The following is a 22848-nucleotide window of genomic DNA, read 5'->3' as shown; positions in this document are numbered from 1 at the left end:
GGCTTTTTGCAAGATATTCCAATTTCCACTTGGAAGTGGGAAGAGGTGAATATGGATTTTACTGTGGGTTTGCCTCGTACCTGAAGGCAACATGATTCTATTTGGGTCATTATAGATATGATGACAAAATCAGCCCACTTCATTTCCGTCAAGGTTTCTCACTCGGCGGAAGAATGTGCCAAGTTGTGTATAAGGGAGATAGTGAAGTTAGATAGAGTTCCTTTATCTATTATTTCGGATCGGGGTACTCAATTTACTTCACAATTTTGGAAATCATTCCAAAAGGGGCTTGGTACTAAAGTGAAGCTTAGCACCGCTTTCCACCCTCAAATGGATGGTCAAGCGGAACACACCATTCAGACCTTAGAAGACATGTTAAGGGCAAGTGTTATAGATTTTAAAGGTAATTGGGATGACCACTTGCCATTGATAGAGTTTTCCTTCAATAATAGTTATCATTATAGCATCGGTATGGCTGTCTTTGAAGCCTTGCATGGTAGGAGATATAGGTCTCTGGTTGGTTGGTTTGAGGTATGTGAAAATGCTCTTATTGGTCCCGAATCGGTTTATGAAACCATTGAGAAAGTTTGGCTCATTAGAGAGAGGTTGAGAACAGCTCAAAGTAGACAAAAGTCTTATGCTGATGTGAGAAGAAGGGAATTAGAATTTGAAGTTAATGATTGGGTCTATTTGAAAATCTCATCCATGAAGAGTGTGATGAGGTTTGCCAATAAAGGAAAACTTAGTCCCTGGTATATGGGACATATCAAATTTTGAACCGTATTGGGAAAGTTGAATATGAATTGGATTTGCCAAATGAGTTGGCTCCGATTCATCCGGTATTCCATGTTTCTATTCTTAAAAAGTGTATTGGAGATCCGACATTCAGTATTCCCCTAGAAGGGTTGGAAGTTGATGAAAGCCTTTCCTATGAAGAGGTCCCGGTAGAAATTCTAGACCGGCAAGTCAAGAGATTGAGAAATAAGGAAATAGCTACCGTGAAGGTTTTCAGAGAAATCATTTAGTGGAGGGGGCTACTTGGGAGGCCGAGACTGATATGAAGTCCTGATATTCTCATCTCTTTCCTTCTACTCCTAATCAGGTTGAGGTAAGTAGTTCCTCTTGAGTTTTAGTATTTTGGGAGTCATGTGTGTTATATGAGTTTTTCCATGATTTCCTTATGTTATACATGTTCCTTATGAAATTCATGTTTAGTGAGAAAATGAGTTTTCATGAATTATGTTCCTCATATTGTTGTGCATTTAGTAAGAATTGCCTATTTTGACTTCATGACATGTGTTGATGAACATGCTTTAGTATGCTTTTGAGAGTAATTGCATATTGGCTCCATATGTTGTGTTGAGCATTATTTTAGTTGGAGAAGGTAGTTCCTCCTATGAATATGAGAAATATTGAGTTTCATGTGTATTGGGTTGTTAGATGTAGTTCCTACTTCCTTGTATTGCATTGACTATGTTTTGAGATGGAGTTGATGTTTCCTCCTTTAAATTGTGAATTATTTTGATGTTTCATGCATGATAGGCTGCTAGTCTTGAGTCTTTTATTTCCGTAAGATTTCTAGATCATCATACGAGGATGAATGTTCCCAAGGGGGAGATATTATAATACTCCAGAAACTAGTATGCTTAGCTAGAGCTTGACGCTAGAGTTAGAGCCTTGAACGCACATCCCCGTACCTTAAAATCTATGATTTCATGTTAGAACGTCAAGGTTTAAACCCCAAGGACCAACCATGGGTCCTTAAGGAAAAGCCTCCTAGAGGCTGCCTAGCAGTGACCCACGGAAGGCACCCACGCCCCGTGCGTAGGAAACCGTAGGTCAAGCCCAAAGAAACAAGCACCTAGGACCCCGACCCACGCTTCACCAGCATGGGCCGTGGGTCCAACAACAATCTGTAGGTGAGGGGGTCGTGGGTCGTGCCTATAAACTGCCTTTTGGCAGTTAGACTTAGGGGCATTTTGGGATTTTCCTTTTTAATTAACTATTAAGTGGTGTCGTTTTGCACTAAAATAAACTAAATATATAAGTATTTCAGACACCTAAACTAACTCATCTAAATCATAATTTATAAATCCCCAAATCAAAACTAAAACCCTCTCCAAAATATTCTCTCTAGAACTCCAAGCAGGAAGAAGAAGAAGAAGAAAGGTGAAGCTAGGCTTGAAAGATCTATCTTTTCTACTCAATTTCGTGGGAATTCTTCACCAAGGTATGGTAGCTCTTCATCCATGGGATGCCTTCACCCATGGAGCCCCTTCAAAACCCCAATTTCAAAGTTAGAAATCCTAAATCCGAGGGTTTGACTCCAACCTCATGGATTCCTTTCAAATTCATTTTTAATGATTGGATTATCTTTAATTATAGATATATTGATGATTTTATATGATTTTAAGTTGAATTCCTTGAGAATCCATGAATTCCCCTATTGTCCCAATTTGGATCTAAAAGTGTAGGTGAATTGTGGAAAGAAGAGTATTATGAGAGTGTGCTTATAGTAATAATAGTAATAATATAAATTGAATCATGTTATCATTCATGTCTAATGTAGTAATTCTAGCCATATTTATGGAATGTGATCTATGGTCCTTGAAGGGCAAAGCATGAGAATTATGTATGTTTATGAGGTTTATGTATATGCATTTAGATCACCTTGAGAGTAAAGTGAATATGATTATGATATTATTGTTGTGTTGATTAGATGATTATCCTCATGTACACACTTATGTATGAATATGATATGATATAAAAGGTTTGTCACATGTAGTGATTCTAAGATTGGAAGACTAGTCTCACCTATTGAATCTATGAACTTTAGTATGAGTATGTTGGATTGAGGGTCAAGACACTCTTCCATAAATATGAACTTAAGTCAAGACTAAATATGAAATCAATGGGAATTATGCTTAGCACCGAGTGGATATGAATATGAGATGGAAGTTTTTACCTTAGTTGAGTCCGGCTTCCCAATGAAAGCTTTTACACTAGTTGAGTCTGACTTTCTAGATGGGTTCCTTCTACTTTAGTTGAGTCCGGGTTCCCAAAGTATGTATCTCATGAGATGGAAACCTTCTACCTTAGTAGAGTCCAGGTTTCTAGAAGCAATCTCCTTATCCTATAAACTATGTGCCCACATAGGTCTTTAGCTAGTGGATCCACCTAAGCTAAGAGTATGTCTCTACCTTAGGCAAGTAGGACAACCCCTTTTTTGGTGTGGGGTAGACACCGGATTCCATGTTAAGCTCACATGGTCTATATCGGTTAAGGCTAATCTCCCTTTATGATATTATGAACAAGAACATGCAATATGAACTTTAGTTACTCAAGAAGCTTTACTTAGTATGGGTGGGAATATGGGATATTATTCATACATTGCACAAGTATGCTTTGAGGGTATTTATGGTATGATGACCTATATGTTGAATATGTTTATGACTTATCCTTTTACACTAATCTACATAATGATTCTTAAACTTGGTAATGTGCATGCTCTTCAAGTAAAATGTCCCTTTTTAGCATGTTTTCAAGGTTTTTATGCATGGCTATCATACTTGGTGCATTTTTGTACTAACCCATATTTTCTACATTTTCCACAAAGTGTAGGTTCCGGTGTTTGAGGTGATCTTCCTTTGATTCAAACTTGGATTCAACTATTTTCCTTGCTTGTAGTGAGTCTTCATGGATTCGAGGACAAGTGATATCTTGTAGTTTCTTTCTTTCACTGTATTAGACTATTTTATTTTTGTGCTAAGGGTTGTGACCCTATTTGATACTTCGATTGTAATAGATGGCTAATTGAGACAAGTCTAGACTTCCTCTTTGCTTTTATGAAAACTTCTTAAGACTTGAAATGCGTTTTACTCTTATGGTTCTAATGCTTTATGATGTGATACGCTAAGTGGCTTACATGGTTCCTTTAGGGGTATTATATGTCTTGTTACGTCTAGGGGGTACCCTTGTGTCGTGACACCATCATCCTCTACCTAGGAGACTTCCTTACCGAATAGTTATTGATCATAATATGAATGTCCACAATCAACTTCCCTGGGAAAAGACTTCGATGCCACGTTTGGATATTACTATGTGGGATATTTACTATTAACCGACATAGACCACATGGGCAATAATATAAAATACGTTGTCTTTCACCCACACTGAAAAGAGATGCCCTTGCTTTCCAAAGCAATGATGTAACGACCCGAGCCTACACCCCAGATGTAACACGGCGTACAAGACTCCGAAGAGCCTCATACAAGCCTCATAGCATTCATACATAAGACTATAGAATATAGTGCAGAAATTTAAAGCTTTTTCATTTACAATCGAAGTCTTTTATAAACATGAGCGGAAGTCTATACATTGTCTCAAACTATCTAGAACCATAAGATTAAACCTTTGGGACGAATCCCATACAAAAGCTCTAAACATAATAATAAAAGACATAGAGGAAATGGTGGGTTTGTCATCGAAGCTATGAGGACTCACCAAATCTTCAACTCCTTGCACCTTAGAAACCTATCTTCCAAGAATAGAATTGAAGTCCAAACCCTACACTCAGTAGTAAAATGTAGAAGAAATATGGGTTAGCACAAATATGTACTAAGAATCATAGCCATGCAAAAAATCATGCTAAAAAGGACATTTTGGTTGGAAACCATGCTTTATGTCAAGTTTGAGAATCATCATGCATCTTTAGTTAAAACACACAAGACATAAGCATATTCATCATGTAAGTCATTAGAGCATAATAGAGTCATCATGAACATAACCCTAACTTATACTTGTGCAATGTATGAATGGCATCCCATAATACCATTCATACTAAGTACCACTTTGAGGCCATCATAACATACTAACCATTCTTCATTCTCCTCTTTAGTCAATAATCATAGACAAGGAACATTCACATTCAATAAGGCATGACATGGAAAGAAACTCATATTAACACTTCCAAGTTAAGCATTTATCATTACATTAAGCCTTTAAGTCAACATTCCCATTTAGCATCATTATAAGTACATTCATTTCATTAGACATTAAGACATTAGAGAAACATATCATAGCCTTCTCAAAGCCTACTCATGCAATGATGAATGGCATCCCATACTACTACCCACACTTCATAGAACCTCTTTAGTAACCATAGCACGTAACTCACATGATGGGAATAAGTATTAACCGACATAGACCATGAGAGGAAACAATGGAATCTGGTGTCATGTCCCACACCGAAAAGAGTTGGTCTACTTGCCTAAGGTAGAACCGGTAACATTTTAGCTTAGGTGGATCTACTAGCTAATAACCTATGTGGGCACCTAGTTATGGGATAAGAAAGATGTTCATTGAAACCCGACCTAACATGGGGAGAGCTTCCATCTTAACATATCCACTCGGTGCTAAGCTTACATTCCCATAGAGTAGTTCATTTTTCATTAACATTATTATACTTGAGAGGGCCACCACCATTAGGACTACCGACCCAAAGTACATTATTACATATGAAAGGGCCACCACTATTAATTCTACCGATTCAAGATACATTACTAGGATAGCTCATTGAATCCTCAAGAAAGGGCCACCACCATTAGGTCTACCGATTCAAGGTTCATCATTTCACACATGAAAGGGCTACCACCATTAGGTTTACCGATTCAAGGTTAATCATTAAAGTAGTTGATAGACTCATCATGAAGGGCTACCACCATTAGTTCTACCGGTTCATGACATAACCTTAGAATAATTTATTAATCATTTATGAAAGGGCTACCACCATTAGGTCTACCGATCCAAGGTTCATTATTCATTACATGAAAGGGCTACCACCATTAGGTCTACCGATTCAATGTTCATTAAGTCAAGATACATTAGTTACACAAGAAGAGGTTTCCTTAAGCCTACCAATTCAAGGTACATCAATCAAAATCACTTTCATTTACACAAGAAGAGAATGCCCTAAGCCTACCAATTCAAGATGTATCACTACATTCAAGAAAACTTTCACATATTTCATCATCATTAATAAGTGTATAATTTAAAATAACTATTCAATAATAATACAATTGCATTCTAGACACGATCACAATACTTTCATTAAAATCACAAAGCATAGACATATCATTATGATTATACATCAATCCTTCATAATTTGCCCTTCAAGGCTATGAATCAATCTCAACCCAAACATCTAGAAATCTACATTCGATAAGGGGAATATCATGATTCAATAACTCAATCAGTATAGATATAATCAATTAACATGCTTTCATAATCAATCAACCCACATCATAAATTCACAATTTAGTATTTTGGAGGAGTCATGGGTTCATGGGGGGATTTCATCATAAAACAACATTAATTCCTCAATTCAATCATAATTCATCATAAATCAACCATTGAAAATGTTTTGAAATTGAACCCATCACTTAGATTGAAACCCTAACTTTTGGGGGAATTTGGAAGCTTTGAAATCATGTTTTGAAGGGACTCTATTGGAGAAAGCTACCCATATATGAAAACTACCATACCTTGATTGAAGGTCCTCCATGAAATTGAAGAGAAAAGATGAACTCTTGAGCTCCAAACCTTGACTTCTTCTTCTCCAATGGAGGTTTCTAGAGAGAGAATTATTTGGAAAGGAGGTGGTTTCTATTTTTGGGTTTTGGGGATTATGATTCCCAGGTGTGATCCACGCCCTTTGACCCACGGACCGTGGATGCACTCACGCCCCGTCCTGCAGGTCCTAGGGTGGGTTCAGCAACTTGAAATCTTGGGCCTTGACCTACAGACCTCCCTCACGAGCAGTGGATGGACCTACGGGGCATAGGTTACATCCATAGGTCATAAGTTTTTGACAGCTTTTGGTTCTTTGGGGCAGCCTTGGGGTTAGGCTTTAGGGTCCTCCTCAAAGACCCTTGGTTGGTCCTTGGGGGGTCGTACCTTGACGTTTAACCCCTAAACTCTTCAACCTAAACTTGGGAAACAATTTTACAACATAAAACTCCCCATCAAACTCAACAACACACTCGTGAGGCTCTAGTCTCACCTACTAGTTTTCCAAGGTGTTACATTATTTCCCCATTAAGAACATTCATCCTCGAATGACACTTTAAACACCTTACAGAATTAAAGATTCAAGACTAGCAGCCCATTATGCATGAAACATCATAAGAATGCACAAAATAAGGAGGAAACATCAACTCCATCTCAAACATATTCAATGCAACACAAGGAAGTAGGAACTACATCTATAAACCCATAATGCATGAAAACTTCAACATTTCTCATTTCATTGGAGGAATTACCTTCTCCAACTCAAAGCATGCTCATCATAACATCATAAAGCAAATTATGCAATTACTCTCAAAAGCATGTTCAACAATTCAACTCATGAAGCATATAGGCAACTCATACTAAATGCACATCAACATGAGGAATAAAAATCATGAAAACTCATTTTCTCATTAAACATGAATTCATCAAGAACTTGCATAACATAAGGAGACCATGGAAACACATAATCACACATGACTATAAAACATGAAACAAGCAATAAGGAACTCTTTGTCTCAAGCTTTAATAGGAATAGACTAAAGAGAATGAGGATATCGGGATTTCTCATTGGCCCTTGGCCTCCCAAGTAGCATCCTCACTAAAACCCTTACTAAAATACTACTCCTCAGCATATTCATGAAAATGCTTCCTTACTCTTCTATTTCTTAGCTTGTCGGTCTAAGATCCCAATCGGTACTTCTAAATTGGAGAGGTTCTCATTAAGCAACTCTAGCTCACAAGCAACCTCTCCAACACCACTCAAGGTCTCCTATGAGTCTACCAAACCGGGTCTAAACATCTCAAACTCACTACACCTCTTAAGGTGTGAATTACAAGCCAACCGAAATCGTGAACATCAAGAACACTCAACGACCTTGTTATCCAAGCACATCATCTCCCCATTGGGAGTTGATATACCGTGAGTTTACGGTATTTTTAATACATTCCACTTAAGAGTTGTGTGTGTATAGGGCCATTTTGTGTTAGAAATAATGTTTATTGTGCTAAATTTACAGGAAATAGACTTGGACGATGTCGAGAGAGATATAACTGAAATTCTACAGAAGTGGCCACCCACGAGAATGACCTACGGACCGTAGGTCTAGTCACAGTCCGTCAGTGGGTAGGCGTGGACTGATCTTCAGGGAAATTTGACCAAGTGTGGAGCTAGGGAGGAGAGTGACGAACCGTAGGTCGACCTACGAGACATTCTGCAGGTCTGTCGATTCCAACTGGAAGTTGAAGCTCCAGAACCTGATTGAAAAGTCCAAGTATGGAGCCACAGAAGAGGACCCACGGACCGTGGATCAACCCATGGTCTGTTCTGCAAGTCTGTTGATTGCAACTTGAAGTTGAAGGTTCCAAAACTTCTGAGAAATTGTCTAAGTATTGAGCCACGGAAGGGACCTACGGACCATAGGTCAGTCTACGGTCCGTAGGTCAGTATCGTCGATTTGAGGCCGCATCCAGAAAAGTTTATTTCCTTATTTTGTTTCCTTTTTGTTTAGGACATGTTTTTCTATAAATAGGGTATGTAACCTCATTTTTGGTGGTTAGACATTATTGTTAACTTTTAGTTTTTGGTATTTTCTTGGGAATTAACGTTCAAACTCTAGCAATTTGATTTCCTAAATTCGGTTTATAAAGATTCTTTCTTTGAATTTCAATTGGAGATTACGGGTTTCTTATACTCATTACGTAAGTTCATGAATTTTTCTTCTAAAAATATGAATTGTGTTCTTGCTAGCATGGGTAACTAAATCCACAACTAGGGTTGTGGGAACTTAACAAAGTATGAATAGTAACTAAGTAATTCTTGAATAGTGTTGTTACATACATTGATAATTCTTTCGTTTAGAAGTTTTTTTAACGGTGGCCAACGTTAGAACTCATTTTGTTGCTACTTGTCGGACCAAGGAGGTAGTTAATAAGAAAATAACTATCAACAGAGATTTAGTGTGATACTATCTAATAGTATAATGTCAATTGGTAAGAGGGTGAAAACTAAGTCATGCATTGATGTGATGTCTAATCTGAGGTAAAGGTAAGGGTTAGTAAATTATACACGTGTAGCCGGACCAAGGTGCGGGGTGAAATTCTCTATTTGGTGAACCAAGCTCTTAGGGATACATAACTTACCACTTTGCATATGATACACTAGGAAAGGATTATTATTACTAGGATTACTACGTTATGAACTTATGGGGAACACATACACCCTAGTTTCTTCCTCTCATTGATAACAACTAAAGTTCAAATCTTGCTCACTTTCTCTCTAAACAATAATCAGTTATTTGTTACACAAACACCCCACCCCCTTTTACTTACTTATCTCGGAAATACGTTGACTAAACAAATATAATCATAAGTTAAAGTAAAGTCTAAACCATATTCCTCGTGGGATCGATCCCAACCTACAAGTTGAGTTCTTTACTTGATAATGATCGCTTATACTTCTTTAGGGAAATGTAACTTGAGCGTATCAAATTTTGGCGCCACTGTCGGAGAATAAGGCTTTTAATTTAAGTTTAACTACATTATTGAACTTTAGTCAATTATTTCCTAATTTTACTTTTATTTTTATTTTTGTTTTCTACAGGTTTCTACTCTAGTGTATGCCAAGTACATAGAGTCGACACGAACCATTGACCCCATACGATCTAGAGTTAAGCAGAACTTTGAGAATGATGAATAATCACGGGGTCAACCCAAATGGTGGGAATCTAGGTGATGGAGTTGAGTTGCAGGCTCCTGGGGTTGTTAATGAGAATGCCTAGGTTCATGGTGATAATCTACTTGGAGATGCATTGAGGGTGCAAAATCCGCCAGAACCAAGGTTGCAAGATAAATATAGGGTCGAGTTTAATATTGTTGAATCTGAAGGACCCATTGTTCTCCCTCCACTACCTCTGGGACATACATTCGTGGTGACTACCAGTTTGAAGCAGATGCTTACAACAAGAGGTTTGTTTTCGAGTATGGCTTCTGAATATCTGCATGGGCATATGGCCAAGTTAAGGAGTATTTGTAAGAGTTGTGTGGGGCGACCGGAGTTGGATATGAATGTCATAGGGTAGAGAGTCTTCCCTATATCATTGATCGGTGATGCTGTTGTATGGTTTTCTGAGCTCTCGTACAACTCTATTCATACATGGGATCAATTGCATAAGGTGTTCATGGCCAAGTACTTCCCATTGTCAAAGAAGCTGAACCACAAAGATAAACTCAACAACTTCGTGGCACTACCTGGTGAGTTTGTGAGTAATTCATGGGACAGGTTCACTTCATTCATTAGAAGTGTTCTGAACCACCACATTGATGATGAGTCATTAAAGGAATATTCTTACAGAGGTCAAGATGACAATAGTAAGGTTGTGCTTGATACTATCACTGGAGGATCATATGGTGAGTGCACTTTTGAGGAGATCGTTGAGAAACTGGAGAAGATTTTTCGAAACAATAAAGCATGGAGTACTCGAAAGTCTGACACTGGAAGGAGCACATTTGTAGTTCAAGCTGCACCTAGTCAATCTCCTGATGACATTCATGAGGAGATGGCACATATAAGGACATAACTTGGGTTAGTATTGAAGCATGTAAGCGGAGGTCCAGAAAAGGTAAATGCAGTGAATTAGTTGACTAGGACTCCACCACCACCGGATGAGGAATGTTACTATGAGGAGGATGCTTACTTGGTGAATGATCAGACGGGGGGTTTTCGAGCCAATGCCCAAGGTTCTAATTAGGATAAATGGCGCCAAGTTCAAGGAAACCAAGGTCGGAACTATGTTAACTACAATCGAGAGGGTTAATATGTCAAGGATGAGAACTACAATCATGACAACAACTACAACTAGAACAACTATGCAACAGGAACGATAGAGTTGTGCCTTATATCCCTCCACAAAATTAGGAATCTGATAATAGGGAAGCTGGGGGTAGTATGTTACGGATTGAGGATATGATGCAAAAGATGATGAAGAGGTTTGATTCGACTGATGAGAATGTGAAGGAGATGCGAAACGACTTGTCTGGAATCGGTCAAAAAGTTGATGCCCATGTAATGTAAATCAAGCAACTTGAGTAGCAGATGAATCAATTGTCCACTACAGTCAACCCACGTCAGCCTGGCACACTTCCTAGAAACACCATCCAGAATTTGAAGAATGAAGGGCATTGTATGGCAGTCACTACTTGAGGGGGTAAGCAGACCATTGATCCACCTATGCCGTCTGAGGTTGAACTTTTAGTTGAGAGAGATGATGATGACATTGAGGTTACTAGAGAGTCAAAGAATGCTACAGAGAAGGAAGCGGAGATAACCCAAAAAGTTGTCCCCATGCCTAGACCTCCACCTTCATTCCCACAGAGGTTGGTAAAGAAGAACGAAGAAGGGAAATACTGTAGGTTTATTACTATGTTGAAACAGCTTTCCATCAATGTTCCATTGATAGAAGCTTTAAAGCAAATGCCCGGTTATGCGAAATTCATGAAGGATTTGGTGACTAAGAAGAGGGTCGTGAGTTTTGAAGAAGATGATAGGTTGCAATATTGTAGTGCTATTGCTACGAGGTCACTTGTGCAGAAGAAGGAGGATCCTGGTGCCTTCACTATTCCATGTACCATCAGGTTGTTACATTTTGCTAAGGCATTGTGTGATTTGGGTGCTAGTATTAACCTGATGCTATTGTCCATTTACAAGTAGTAGGGTTTAGGGGCTTCAAAACCGACTGCAATGCGATTTCTCATGGCCGATAGAACTGTGAAGAGGCCCATTGGTGTGCTCCAAGATGTACTTGTGAAAATGGAGTCTTTTATCTTTCCAACGGATTTTGTGATACTTGATTTTGAGGTTCCCATCATCCTTGGGAGACCATTCCTTGCTACTGGGCGCGCTTTGGTTGATATGGAAAAAGGGTAGATGAAGTTCTGATTGAATAGTGAAGAGATAAATTTTAATAGCTCCATGAAGCAGGAAAGTGATCTCAAGTCAATGTCTATGGTGACTCATATTGTGGGTCAAGGTTCTGATGTGTCTATTGAAGAGCGGTTAGGTGTTGATGCACTTGCAGTGGTAATGATGAATTTTGGGGGTGATGGTATTAAAGACTATGATGAGTTAGTTGCCGCACTTGATAGGTTCGAATTCCGTTCCAAACCAAAGAGATTGGAGTTAGATATGAAGAATCATGACTCTCCACCCACAAAATCGTATGTTGAAGAGGCTCGAAAATTGGAGCTTAAGGCTCTACCATCACATTTGAGGTATGTATTCTTGGGGAGAGATGGTACTTTACCGATCATCATTGCGGCCGATTTGAAAGCGGAACAAGTTGAGGCTTTGGTTTCTGTGTTGAAGAGATTCAAGTGGGCTATTAGGTGGACCATTGCAGACATTATTGGAATATCTCAAGGCATTTGTTCTCATAAAATCCAACTCATGTCGGACCACAAGCCTAGTATTGAGAACCAAAAGAGACTAAATCTGCCTATGCAAGAGGTACTGAAAAAAGGAAATCATCAAGTAGTTGGATGTTGGAGTCATTTATCCCATTGCAGATAGTAGTTGGGTTTGTCTTGTTCAGTGGATGCCCAAGAAAGATGGGATTACTGTGGTTCCTAATGCAAGAAATGAGCTTGTTTCAATGCAGCCCGTGACTTGATTTAGAGTATTCATAGACTACCAAAAATTGAATGCTTGGACAGAAAAGGACCACTTCCCTATGTCGTTCATGGATCAGATATTGGACTGCCATGCTGGTAAGGGTTGGTATTGCTTTGTTTATGCTTATTCGGGCTATAATCAGATCTCCATAGCTCCGAAAGCCAAAGAAAATACCACATTCACTTGCCCTTATGGGACTTTCGCCTTTAAACGGATGTCATTTGGGTTGTGTAATGCTCCAGCGACCTTCCAGCGTTGCATGTTGTCGATCTTTTATGATATGGTGGAGGACACTATTGAGGTATTTATGGATGATTTCTCTGTGGTAGGTGTCTCATTTGATGGTTGCTTGGATAATTTAGCCGAGGTACTGAAAAGGTGTGAAGAGTGCAATCTTGTGCTCAATTGGGAAAAGTGTCACTTCATGGTGAAAGAGGGGATCATTCTGGGTCATCGCATTTTTGAGAAGGGTATTGAGGTTGATAGAGCGAAAGTCGAGGTAATAATAAATCTTCCACCACATTTCTCTGTTAAAGGTGGTAGAAGTTTTCTGGGGCATGCAGGCTTTTATAGGAGGTTTATCAAGGATTTCTCCAAAATTGCACACCTATTGTGCAAATTGCTCAAAAAGAAATGTAAGTTTGATTTTGATGATGCTTGTTCGAGAGCATTTGGAAAGTTGAAGGAAAAACTAGTTTCTGCACCTATCATTATTTCACCAGATTGGGGACAACCGTTTGAAGTGATGTGTGATGCGAGTTGAGTGGCGCTTGGTGTGGTATTGGGATAGAGGCGAGAGAAGATTCTTCATCTTATTTACTATGCCAGCAAAGCTCTAAATGTGGCTCAAAAGAACTGTACAGTGACTGAATATGAACTCCTTGCTATGGTTTTCGCATTCGAGAACTTTCGATCCTACTTGCTTGGTACTAAGGTCATAGTGCATACTGATCATACTGCATTGAGGTATTTGATGGCTAAGAAGGAAGCAAAACCGAGGTTGATTAGATAGGTACTATTGTTGCAATAGTTCGATTTTGAGGTGAAAGACAGAAAGGGGACAGAAAATCAAGTTGTCGATCATTTGTCCAGATTAGAGGAGGAAGCAATGCTCAAGCTAGGAGATGGGGCTGAAATTAATGATGTGTTTTCAGGTGAACAGTATTGGCGGATTCTCATGATCTTATTCCTTGGTTCCTAGACTTTGCTACCTACTTGGCAAGTGATCTGGTTCCATCCGATTTGTTTTTCACCAAAGGAAAAAGTATATGCATGATGTGAAGAAGTTCTTTTGAGATGAGCCATATTTGTTCTATATTTGTGCTAATGGGATTATTCGTCGTTGTGTGCCCGAGGTTGAGATGATGAGTATACTAGAAGAGTGTCATTCTTCGCCTATTTGTGGGCATCATAGTGGTATTCGGACTGCGCATAAGATTTTCCAATCTGGGTATTATTGGCCTACCATCCACCAATATGCTCATGATTTCGCCAAGTCTTGTGATCGTTGCCAAAGAGAAAAAGGAATTTCAAAGAGGCAACAACTACCTATGAATTTGATTTTGGTGATTGAGTTGTTTGATGTTTGGGGCATTGATTTTATGGATCCATTTGTGAGTTCACATGGGATGAAGTATATTCTTGTTGCGGTTGATTATGAGTCGAAATGGATGGAAGAAATTGTGCTTTCAAACAATGAAGGTAAAAGTTTCACCGCATTCCTGAAAAAGAATATCTTCTCCAGATTTGGTACACCTAGGGCGATTATCAGCGATGGGGGTTCCCACTTCTGTAATAAATTGTTCAAAGCGTTGCTTGAGAAATATAGAGTCCGCTACAATGTATCCACTCCTTACCATCCGCAGTCTAGTGGGAAAGTTAAAGTGACCAACAGAGAGATCAAGCAGATTCTTGCTAAGACTGTGAATGCTAATAGAACTGATTGGTCAAGGAGGCTTGATGATGCTCTATGGGCCTATCGCACCGCATTTAAGACTCCCATAGGTATGTCCCCTTAGCAATTGTATGTGTGAAGTCTTGTCATTTGTCGATAGAGCTAGAGCATAAGGCTATGTGGGCACTAAAGAAGTTGAATTTGGATTGAGGCGCCGCATAAAGTCAGAGAGTAAATGACATGAATAAGATTGATGAGTTTCGCCTAAGAGCTTATGAAACTTCAGCCGTGTATAAGGAGAAGATGAAGAAGTATCATGATCAAAAGATCGAAAAGCATGAATTTACTATGGGTGATCTGGTGCTTCTATTCAACTCAAGCTTGCACTTGTTTCCTAGCAAGCTCAAGTCCAAGTGGACCGGGCCATTCATAGTCACTCAAGTGTTCCCACATGGAGCGGTCGAGCTCGAGAACAATGAGGGAACAAGGTTCAAGGTGAACAGGCAAAGGATCAAGGCCTACCTGGGAAAAGAGGAGAATGTGCAAGAAGTGGTTGAGGCCTACTATCTTGATGAAGTCTGAGTAATCAAGAGGCATGCGTCGTGCCGTAACGTTAAATCAAGCGCTACTTGGGAGGTAACCCAAGATGTACAATCTAGCCAACTATAGGTTTTTCTTTTCGATTTAGGAGTTTTCTTTGTTTATTTGAATTTTCGTAATACTTTGACAGGTGTTTTATTTTTGTATTATTGTTGGCTAGATATAGCGTAGGGTCCGTGTCTAAAAAGTGTCCAGAAAATGTAAAAAGAAAGTCCTAACGGTTGCTACATGTGCAGGGATGAAAAGCCAAATCTGCAGAAAATGTTTGTTGCAGAGGCCTACGGACCCCATCGACGATCTGTGGTTCAATCCACGAATCGTGAATGGTGTCCGTAGATCCCCATGTAAGTCCTCAAATTCTCGTAAGTGTTGAGTGACCTACGGACCCCACCCACGGTCCGTAGGTTGACCCACGGCCCATAGACGGGGTCTCGTGGGTCCAAACCTATGGTTTTCCCGACCGACCTGGACATTTTTTAAAATAAAATCCTTCATTTTATATTCATCCCCCACATTCAAAACTCCTACCCAACCATTTCTAACCCCTTCCTCTCCCAAAATCACTCCATTAAACTCTCAAATCCCATAGATCACTCCTCATTTATTTCCCCATATTCCCTTATCACTCTTCCCTCTTCCCAAATCCTCATCTCAATTTTCCCAGCGATTCCATTGTCCGGGTTTGGGTCGAAAGGCTAGCAAAAGGTCTAAGGAATCTATTGCATCACACAATCACCCACTTCCAATACTTGTAAGGTAAACGACTTCACCTTAACTCTGAATTTTGGTATTCATTGTTCAATACATGAAGTCACGAAGTGGGTCTTGAGATTGGGTTGTTTTTGTATAAAAATGCATCATAAACTATAGTTAGAAATACCCTTGGGATGATAGAATGTGATTGTGTTGTTGTTGTAATCAAATAACTTAGGGTAAATAGTCTAAATGGCAGTTTCGACTTAGGGTTCCTAGTTTTGTATAATACAAAATTTAAATAATGAGTAATTGAAACCCTAGGGATGACAAACTATCATAAATTGTGTTGATCAAATACATGATTAGAATTAGGTTGATTGTTTGAATTGTTGAAAGAATGGTTTAAAAAGGAGGCATGTCTGATACATGGCACAGACCTGACCCACGAGACCCCGTCCACGGACCGTAGGTTAACCTACGGACCATAGATCAGGTCTGTGGGTCTGTTGCACATGAAAAATCCTCTAAGTGAGGAACCACGAAGGTGGACTAGGGTCCGTAGGTCTGCACATCCGTGGTTCCCATCAAATACCTAATTTTTTGGGATCTCTGACCTATGAAAGGGATCCACGGACTGTAGGTCAACCTACAAACCGTAGGTCAACCTACAAACCGTAGGTGGACACTGATGCTATTGTACAGAACTTTTTAGTTTTAGTTTTGGTTATTTCTTTAGTCTAAAAATTTTTCGAGTGTGTTATTGCTTTATTTTGGTACTAACCAAGCTTCCACAGGTACTATGACTCCCAGGAAAGCTCCGGTCTACGCCGCAAGGGGCAAGTCCAAATCAGTGGCACCAACCCTTTGGCTACTTGATCAAGATATTAATGTGGAGACTGACCCCACATATGTCCCACCCACTACTAGGACAAATCCTACCACACCACACGGAATCAAGCACAGCAGGTGATTCCGGACGTAGTCACTACCTCCCAGTATGATGAGGAGGATAAACTGATCGGTTCATCGACTTGTTCTGAGTCCGCCTCTAATTCCGGCTCCGGCTCCAGTTCTAATGGTGTCAACGCCTCATCTTTTGAGGCTTATAGTGCAGATGACACGACAATGCTTCCGAGTACCGCTCCTGCACTAGTTTCTTGGGATCCCAACAGATGGTGTGTGAGTGGCCAGTGGCAGATATACCGCGACTCCAGGATGCTTAATAAGAAAGAGAAGATAGATCTATTGGTTACCAAGGAGCGTCGGGTGCTCACAGGCAGCCTTCATACTATTCCTGACATCTAGGCTCTCTTCCAGCGGCACAGGTGCGAGTGGATGGCACGTAGCCCAAGGTCCTTCAGCGAGGAGATCGTCAGGGAGTTCTACGTTTTCTATGTAGCCACCCTCCAAGGTTCCATTGACAGATGGGACAAGCCTGCCGCCCAACCTTCTCTCACATCTACACTAGTGCATGGGTTTGCGGTCGATATATCAACACTCTAGCTATCAACATACACTAGTTTGATTATTGTTAGGACATCGTTAGGAGCGGGGCATTCCAGAGGAATGCAGAGCAGAAGGAGACTTTATTTCGTTGGTTGGCCCGTCACCTTGCAACAGACAAAAAGCGCGTCGAGTGGGTCAGCACCCGGGGTGTAGGCATCAAGAAGGCCACCTTGACTTTTGTTGCCAAATTCTTCTGACTATTGGTGCGAAACAGGGTGTCTCCTATGCAGGCAGATAATGTTTTTACTTGGAACCACAAAGTCATGGTTGCAGGGTTTGAGATGGATTTTGCCCACATGATCATTGCGGAGTTACACGAGAGGACCTTCAAGGCCACCACCACTTACCCTTTCCCATGACTCATTTTTCAGCTACGCAGGGATGCTGGAATGCCAGTTTGGCATAGCGACAAGTTGATCCAGGCAACCAAGACACTCGATATAGGCTTGATTCGAGAAGAGGCCAATGTGGCAGCACCACACAGAGAGCCACAGGTTGAGGTGCCTCCATTGGGAGTAGACTTGGTAGCAGATGTGGAATAGATGCAGGGTCAGGAACCTATCCCTCCAACCACTACTGAGTATTCCCCGGCTTCCCATTCTCCGACCGTCAGTCAGTCTCCTAGATCCTCCAGAGCCACCCCTTCTTCAGGGTTTGTTGTCGTGCCCTTAGCTCGAGTCCAAGAATTTAAGGCTTAGATGGCTATCCTGCTTCAGCTTTTGAGGCCATAGATGTAGTGTGAGATTGAGGAGTTCGAGACCAGGGTTGAGCAGCGGAGGGAGAAAATGATGGACCGAAAGGTTCAGGCCATTCACCAACGCCTTGATGCATTTGAGCTACATGTCTTAGAGAGACCATCCCCCACCACAGATGTCTCTACTTTCCGAACGGAGTTATCTAGTCTCCGGGATGATCTAGACACCCTTTTAGCTCCACCAGAGACTGAGCCTGAGTCATCCCTCATGGCACTGTTTGATAATACGGTGTTCGATGCTCTATTCAAAGATGAGATGTCACCTCCTTATACTTCCCTTCATGTTGGAAAGAGCCCCCGCTCCAGTCGAGCTTTTGATGATACTGAGGCTGGGAGAGTTAGCAAGAGGGAGTGCTAAGAGACTGAAGCGGCTCGGAGGGCATCTATCATTGATGAGGAGTTGCGACAGCAAAGGGCTAAGGAGGTAGGTGTTGGTGCCTCTACCAACCTGAGCACTACTGATGGTGCAGTGAGAGTTGGCGTGAGCACTACTGATGGTGCGGCAAGAGTTAATGATAGCACTACTGATGGTTCTGAGATGGTAGATGTGGGCACTACTGATGGTGACCCAAGTGTTAATTCAGCGGGCTTCGAGAAACCAGACCCACCCTCTTGTTGATAGGTCTTCGGCTCTATGCGCCACAGGTTTGCTTCACCCGATCCTTTATTCTTTACTTTTTGTGCATTGGGGACAATTGCACTCTATTTTGTTGGGGGTGAGGTAAGTAGATCGTGAGTGATAGGGTGAAGTCTGAGTAACCCAACTCATAATCCTCTCTTGGGGTTTTCTTGCCTGTGTTCTTTTCCCCCAAGAGACTGTTTTAATTTCTGTTAAACCATCATGTTTAGGAATGTATGTATAGGAGTAAGTAGAAAAATGAAAGCATGATGGCATGAAAAGCATAAGAAAAAATTATCCATGTCCAAAAATGCTAAATTGTGCTAGATCTGTAGTCTTGATGAGCTGAATATGTTGGATCCCAATATGACATGATAAGAACCGATTTGATCTCATGACTTAAGCTAAAACCTGAACTGGGTAATCTGATAATGAAACAATGTGCCAAGAGTGTGTGAGAAAAGTTGAATGTTCAAACAGTTTGTGCCAATCTAGAACTTACCCCGTTGGTCCTGCTAAGATGATCTAGGCTAGAAGTCGGGAAATGACAATAGGCCCTTGTTCAAATTAGTCCACATAAGCCTAAAATGATCCAACCAAATGCAATCAATGTTCCCTTTGATCCAAATGTTTGAGCCTAAAATAGACCATTTCTTTTGATTCACCTAACTCACCTTCCCTAAAATAATTGTTTTGTCCCCGGTCCCTCTTTGCACATGTGCACCTTGACTTTGGCCAAAAGCCTAAGTTGAGGGTGGCTAATGCGAAAGTGACCTCAATCTTGGCCCTGGTCCGCCATCGAATATTGTTCACCTCAACTAATGGAAAATCTATAAGTTAAGGGTGGCTATGAAAGAGGAAACCGAAAGAAAAAAATGGTATGAAAAGATTTTGGTGTTGAAAAGAGAAAAAGAAAAGAGAGAAGAGGATGTGACTTTGAGCAAAAGAAGTAAAAAGATTGTAAATAAAAGTGCTGAAAAATAAAAAAAATAAAAAAGTGAAAAATAAGAGTCTCAAAGTCAAAAAGTCAACTCCATGTTGAAAAGAGTCAAGGGAAAGAAAGTGAAATGCAAGGATGTCGAAAATAGGTTGAGAAAAGAGGTAAAAATTCAATGTAATGTCAATAAGGACAGAAAGTCACTAAAAAGTACCCAAATGTACCACACCTGACCCTGTGCCTACCTTACAAGCTAATAAAGTCATATAGTGATCCTAGCAACTAGTTTGGAGAGTCTAAGTAGTGAAAATAAGGGCAAGCTTATGGTATTGAGCACTAATTGTACCTGAAGTCACTTTTGAGCGTGAGTGTTGAATGAATCCTAAAACTCTAAATTCATATCTTCTATGTGAAAAGGATTTCATTTGAAGTGAGGGCACTAGTTACATTGTTGAATAGTTGGTACCTTGGTGATTGCAAAAAAGTGTATGTTGTGTGTCTATTGGTCGATCTTTGTCAAATCTTGATTTGCATGAGTTAGCTTGTTGAGTCAAAGAGAAAAGATTTGCACTAGAAAAGGGAGTCAGGATAGAAAGCCACGTGATTGCTTGAGTTTGAATGTCTGCTTCTATACAAGTGTCGTTTAGAGTCTTAGTTCGTCGCTTGAGGACAAAAAATGAATTTAAGTTGAGGGTGTTGATATACCGTGAATTTATGGTATTTTTAATACATTCCACTTAAGAGTTGTGTGTGTCTACGGCCATTTTGTGATAGAACTAATGTTTATTGTGCTAAATTTGCAGGAAATAGGCTTGGACGAGGTCGAGAGAGATACAACTAAAATTTTGCAGAAGTGGCCACCCACAGAAGTGACCTACGGACCGTAGGTCTAGTCACGGTCCAACAGTGGGTAGGTGTGGACTGATCTTCATGGAAATTTGGCCAAGTGTGGAGCTACGGAGGAGAGTGACAGACTGTAGGTCAACCTACGGGCCATCCTGCAGGTCTGTCGATTGCAACTGGAAGTTGACGCTCCAATACCTGATTGAAAAGTCGAAGTATGGAGCTACAGAAGAGGACCCAAAAACCTTGGATCGACTCACGGTCCATTCTATAGGTCCATCGATTGCAACAAGAAGTTGAAGGTTCCAAAACTTCTAAGAAATTGTCTAAGTATTGAGCCACGGAAGGGACCTACGGACCGTAGGTCAGTCCACGGTCCGTAGGTCTATATCGTCGATTGAAGCCGCATCCAGAAAATTTTATTTCCTTATTTAGTTTCCTATTTTTAGGACATATTTTTCTATAAATAGGGTATGTAAACCTCGTTTTTGGGGGTTAGACATTATTGTTAACTTTTAGTTCTTGATATTTTCTTGGAAATTAACTTGCAAACTCTAGCAATTGGATTTCCTAACTTTGGTTTATAAAGATTCTTGCTTTGAATTTCAATTGGAGATTACGAGCTTCTTCTACTCATTACGTAAGTTCATGAATTCTTCTTCTAAAAATATGAATTGTGTTCTTGCTAGCATGGGTAACTAAATCCACAACTAGGGTTGTGATAACCATGAGTGATTAACAAAGTATGAATAGTAACTAAGTAATTCTTGAATAGTGTTGTTGCATGCATTGATAATTCTTTCGTTTATAAGTCTTTTTAACGGTGGCTAACGTTAGAACTCGCCTTGTTGCTACTTACCAGAACAAGGAGGTGGTTAATATGAAAAGAATTATCAACAGAGATTTATTGTGATACTATCTAATAGTCTAATGTCAATTGGTAAGAGGGTGAAAACTAAGCCATACATTGATGTGATGTCTAATCTAAGGTAAAGGTAAGGGTTAGTAAATTATACACACATATCCGGACCAAGGTACGGGGTGAAATTCTCTATTTGGCAGACCAGGCACTTAGGGATACATAACTTACCACTTTGCATGTGATACACTAGGAAAGGATTACTACTACTAGGATTGCCGCATTATAAGCTTATAGGGAGCACATACACCCTAGTTTCTCTCTCATTGATAACAACTAAAGTTCGAATCTTGCTCACTTACTCTCTAAACAACAATCAATTATTTGTTACACAAACACCTCCCCCCTTCCTTTACTTACTTGTCTCAGAAATACGTTGACTAAACGAATATAATCGTATGTTAAAGTTAAGTCTAAACCATATTCCTCGTGGGATCGACCCCAACCTACAAGTTGGGTTCTTTACTTGTTAATGATCTCTTATACTTCTTTAGGAAGGTGTAATTTTAGCGTATCAGGAGTAAGACTATATGGACTCTTAATCCTCTTTTCTTTCAATTCTAAGGTCAGAGCAAGTCATCATTATGTCTCTATACCCATCACACAAGATGATTCTAAACCAAGGTGAATAACACTTTTACCTTTCTTAGAGGAGTCTACCCTCTCAACACATCTAGGCATTTCTAAAATACCCTATTCATCAAACCTTTCAACAAGCCTAAAAACTCATCATAACTCTCTACCAACAAACACCTATAACCATAATGCAACCCATTTATACTAAAGGATATCATCTAAACCTATCATATCAAGACTCATCTAGTCACATAGCCATAATTGGCATCACTACTAACATTTTTCTCCCTCAATCCTTGTAGCATAAGTCCTTCAAGTGGTCATATCCCAAAGACCATTGGATAAGGAATAGGAGAGAGACATTATAGAGTTAAACTCTATAGCATGACTTGGAGAATGAAGTAGTGAAGTTTTCCTATCATCCAATAGCCTCCTATTCATAAATGTGGCGCGCTTCACACTATGAACAAGACTCTACTAGATGTGGTTTGAGACATCCTAGAACCATCCCAAAATCTTGTTCTCTGCTACCATGTTTGTCATGACCCAAGCCTACACCCTGGACGTAACACGGCATACAAGAATCTAAAGAGCCTCATACAAGCCTCATAGCATTCATAACATAAGACAATAGAATATGGTGCAGAAATTTAAAACTTTTTCTTTTACAATCGAAGTCTTTTATAAACATGAGCGGAAGTCTATACTTTGTCTCAAACCATCTAGAATCATAAGACTAAAACTTTGGCATGCAGCCCATACAAAAGCTCT

The 22848-nt window shown here is 40.0% G+C and overlaps 2 protein-coding genes and 1 pseudogene across 2 annotated transcripts in view; 1 reads left to right on the top strand and 2 right to left on the bottom strand.

Moving 5' to 3' along the window:
• LOC125870580 (peptidyl-prolyl cis-trans isomerase FKBP15-1-like) overlaps positions 1–22848 on the bottom strand; it is a 1082853-nt gene that overhangs the window by 329875 nt on the left and 730130 nt on the right. The window lies entirely within an intron of this gene.
• Positions 1–22848, bottom strand: part of LOC125870566 (U-box domain-containing protein 9) — an 841044-nt gene that overhangs the window by 101314 nt on the left and 716882 nt on the right. The window lies entirely within an intron of this gene.
• Positions 10245–20882, top strand: LOC125869673 (uncharacterized; annotated as a pseudogene).

The sequence above is a fragment of the Solanum stenotomum genome, chromosome 7 (genome assembly GCF_019186545.1).
Source record: "Solanum stenotomum isolate F172 chromosome 7, ASM1918654v1, whole genome shotgun sequence".
NCBI classification, from domain to species: Eukaryota; Viridiplantae; Streptophyta; class Magnoliopsida; order Solanales; family Solanaceae; genus Solanum; species Solanum stenotomum.
This window is presented reverse-complemented; position numbering and strand designations above follow the sequence as displayed.